Consider the following 4160-nt stretch of genomic DNA (forward strand, 5'->3'; position numbering starts at 1 on the left):
GAGAGCCTCAACTCTCAGCCCTTCACTCTCATAATCTAAACCCAACCAGACACCAGAGTGGTCCTGTGAGGGATTGTGTCACTCTTCTGTGACCCTCTGGGCTATCTCTAAATAGTTCTCAGGGCTTTCCAGGATTCCCTGCTCAGCTCTGGCTCTCCCCTACCCAGCCGCCCTAATAGTCTTCACACTGATGCCAGGGCCTCTGTTCTCAATACTCTCAGCCCGAGGTTTCCCTCGAATACCCAGAGCTGCTCCCTGAGCCTTTCCTTCGTCCCCTTCACTGCCTGACATTGCTGATCATCTCTCCAGAGCTAGAGGTTCGTCTCTTTCTCACATTCTCTTCCAGCTTCTGTCTCCCCATCTCCACCCTGTGACAATTGATGGGTTCAGCCTCGTGCATTATTTACTGATTTCATTTACCCTCTCCCCTCCTGCCACTGTTTTGCAGCTACTCCTTCCCTTAGTGTGTGTGGCATATGGAAGCATCTAGTCAGCTAAAATCAATGCACTCCACAGTATAGTGAGCATTAGTGGCTCATGGATGGCTTCTGCCTTTTGGCTGCTGTGAACACAGCGGCAACGAACATGATGTGCTAACACGTCTGAGATACTGCTTTTAATTCTTTGAGATACATATCCAGAAGTGGAATTGGAAGGTCATGTAGCACTTCTAGTTTAAATTTTTTGAAGAGCTACCATGGTGCCTCCCCCTGTGCCTGTTCGGTTTGAAACTTCACATTAAAGCAGTGGTTTATCTGTTTGTTTATTTGCTTGCTTGCTTGCTTGCTTGCTTGTTTTAAAGAACAGGTCTATGTGACCCAGGCTGGCTTTGAGTGTTCAGTCCTCCAATCTGGGATCACAGGTGTGCCCCACTGTATCTCTCCTGGTGAGGCAGTTTCTGTGTTTCTTCTGGTTGGAGTAGGCCACACAGAGATACTGTTCAGGACCTGGCGGGCAGCAGTGGGTCTGCAGCTCAGGGCCACACCCAGACCCCTGGGTGCTCAGGCTCCTGAGCCAGATGCTCATAAGAGCCCACCATCAGCAGGGCACCCACCTCCGTGCCTGGAAGCAAGGAGTACCAACACACAGGCTTTAGTCCACCTGAGGCTTCAGTTCCAGCTGCTGTTCCTCTTTCCCACTCCAAATCCCTCTGAATAAATGACAAGTGAATGAGAGGCTATGGAGAGCTAGAAGTCACAGTGACTGAAATGTAACCGCGCTTTCTTGCATCACAGAAAAGGACCAGAAGAGGGCAAGTGGGGACAGGCAGCTAACAGGTGTGTGGCGTTAGGGAGGTCAGAGGCCTCCAAAGGTGCCTGGACCTTTTCCATGATGTGGCATCAGAATGCCTCCTAAAAGGGAAAGATACTGGAACTTTGCTCATGACTATGACGCCATACCCCACAACGAGCAAGGCAAAGGAAGAAGGGTCTATTTTGGCTCTGTTTTGGAGCATGCTGTCCATCATGATGGGGAAGGCTATGGCTGGCTGTCAACAGCTGCATGCTCATATCCCAGTAGATTAGGAAGCAGAGAGCAGAGAAGGCTGACACCCAGACAGCCTTTCCCATTTCTCCCTTTTACTCAAGATTGATGGGATAGTCCCATCCGTATCCAAGGTCCATCTTCCTTCCTTAGTTAACCCTCCCTGGAAATTCCTCACAAACATGCTCAGTAGCCTTTCTCCTAGGTGATTCCAAAGCCAGTCAAGGGGATTGTAAAGATAAATGGTCAAAGGGAAAGTGGTGACAATGGAGAAGGGGTGGGAAGAGGGAAGCAGAAGGCATTGAGGAGGAGGGGGAGGAGGAAGAGAGAGAAAGAGAGAGAGAGAGAGAGAGAGAGAGAGAGAGAGAGAGAGAGAGAGAGAGAAGGGGGAGGAACAGGGACAGAGACAAGGAGAGGAAGAGAGTGGGAGTTAGTTCACAAAAGTTCTTGTTAGGAAAGGAACCAGAAGCCAGCCAGGGACACATGGGAAGATTGGAAAAATAGATAAACAGCATAATGCTTCTGAAATTTAACTCAGATGTCTCAGTCAGATGTCATAGGCCAAGAAAGACAACAGAGAGGAAGCTTAACTGCAAGATGACTTTGGGGGTTCAAATCAACCCCAACTTACAAGAATGGACCCTGTGCGGAGCAGAGAGAAAAATATGAAAACTGTGTCCTAAAGGAGCTAAGATAAACAGTAAATTTTAGAGCCTTCTAATGTCAGTCACCGCATAGTGGATCGGCTATAAATGAAGTATATGTACATGCGAAGCCAACAAATAAACGCCACGGCCAGAAATAGGTTATATCTTAATCAAGTTGTTGGCCCATGGAAACCCCCAAACAATCCACAAACTTTGGTGGTAAGGCCTTATTGCTGAAGATAACACCTTCATAACTCATTGAACATGGAGAAGCCAATCTGGTACCCAGATAAAGCCTTCACCCGTACTGACTAGTGTACTGGAAGGTACCAGATGAGAAAGGTAAACACCAACCAAGCTACAAGCCCTTCCATCTACCACGATGACCTGCCTACAAGATATGCTTGCACGATAACAGCACAAAAGTTGTGGGTGTAACCAACCGCTATCTGGCCAGAGTTGAGGTTTACTCCATGAGATGGAACCCATGCCCAAAGAACCTGAGACCAGATAGGGCCATAGACCCAAAGGAAAACCAAATACTACTGTTCTGCTAAAGGCACGTAGCAATAGAATGACTCCTAATGGCATTCTGCTCTTCGCATAGATCAGTGTCTCACTCAGCCGTCATCAGAGAAACTTCCTCCGGCAGCGGATCGGAACAAATACAGAGACCCACAACTGGACAATGTGCAGAGAGTGAGAGACCTTGGAACATTCAGCCCTAAAATGGGATGTCTCCTCAGATCCCTCCCTTCAGGGCTCGGGGAACTCTGCAGAAGAGAAGGTGGAAAGATTGTGAGAGCCAGTAGGGATGGAAGACAGCAAGGAAACAAGGCCTTCTAGACACAACAGGACTGGAGCAGGCACAGGTCCTGCATAGGTCTAAGCCAGATGGAGTCCCAGAGCTGAGAGAGGACGTAGACATGAGCTCCCACCCCTAACCCAGAAGCTACCCCCATTGAGAACAACTCTCGAAGGAAAAATTAGTTTTCTCCAATCAAGTCTCCTTGGCTATACAAGCCACACTTAAGGGCAGGCCCCACGCCCCGCAGTAGATGGTCAACGTGAAACAAACTCAGCGGTGCTTTTAGAAGTCTTTGTCTCATAATGCTTACTCTAGGCTTGTTTTGTTCTTTATAAACCTTACAGGTCTTTTTCTTTAATATTATGGTTTCCAGTGTGTGTTTTTGTGGAATTTCTGGGTGTGCAGATGTGGTGCCTCTGCATCTATAGTGTTCCCTATGCCTCTTCTTTGGCCTCCCGTTTTTTTCTGTTTGTTTTGCCCTACTCTTGTTTGTTTGTTTTTATCCTATTTCGTTGTAATTATTTTTTAGATGCCTGTTTGTTTTCTTTTCTCTCTGCTTCTCTTCAGGGGAGAATGTGAACACAGTCCCCGACTGCCACAAATTATACAGTTGAGTTTTCCTGGGTTTGGGGAAGTCACCGAGGTCAGCACGTCTGAGCGCAAAGAATAAACCTTGTCCTGGGAAACCCGTGGTATCGCCTCTGCCAGGTAAGTATGCCTATCTCCTAAGGAGAGGGAGAAAGAGAGGGTGTGGGTTTGGGGAGGTGGGGAGGTAGAGAGGATCAGAGAGGATGTGGAGGAGAGGAAACCGAAATGATAATATATTGTATAAAATATATATTTAAATATTTTAAATATATATACATACATATATATAATGCATGCATAGATATTTTTTCTGCCTGTCCTCCTTCCTTCTTTATAACAGCACGTATAACCTGCTCTTGGCAGTCTCAGAGCACCACCTGGTGGGCATTTCCGGTATTAAATTCTTACTGTGTCCGAGAGCTGCGCTGTTTGCTGTAAATGAAGAAAAATGTAGTACTTCCGAAAATGTTGGCTGCCAAAAGCATTGAGATGGACATCATGACCGCAGACAGACGTCCCTGTAAATCACGAACTTCATGGCAGTGTCCCTCCCCTAAGAAGAGCGACTTCCATGAAATAGATACAGAGTTCAAAAGAACGATTCTAAGCCTGGTCAACGCAGTCAAAGCATA

General features: G+C 47.1%; 1 pseudogene; it reads right to left on the reverse strand.

Annotated features, from left to right (window-relative positions):
• Positions 1-3504: 3504 nt before the first annotated feature.
• On the reverse strand, positions 3505-3656 carry LOC132651349 (U1 spliceosomal RNA; annotated as a pseudogene).
• Positions 3657-4160: the final 504 nt, after the last annotated feature.

Source organism: Meriones unguiculatus, chromosome 1 (genome assembly GCF_030254825.1).
Source record: "Meriones unguiculatus strain TT.TT164.6M chromosome 1, Bangor_MerUng_6.1, whole genome shotgun sequence".
Classification (NCBI taxonomy): domain Eukaryota; kingdom Metazoa; phylum Chordata; class Mammalia; order Rodentia; family Muridae; genus Meriones; species Meriones unguiculatus.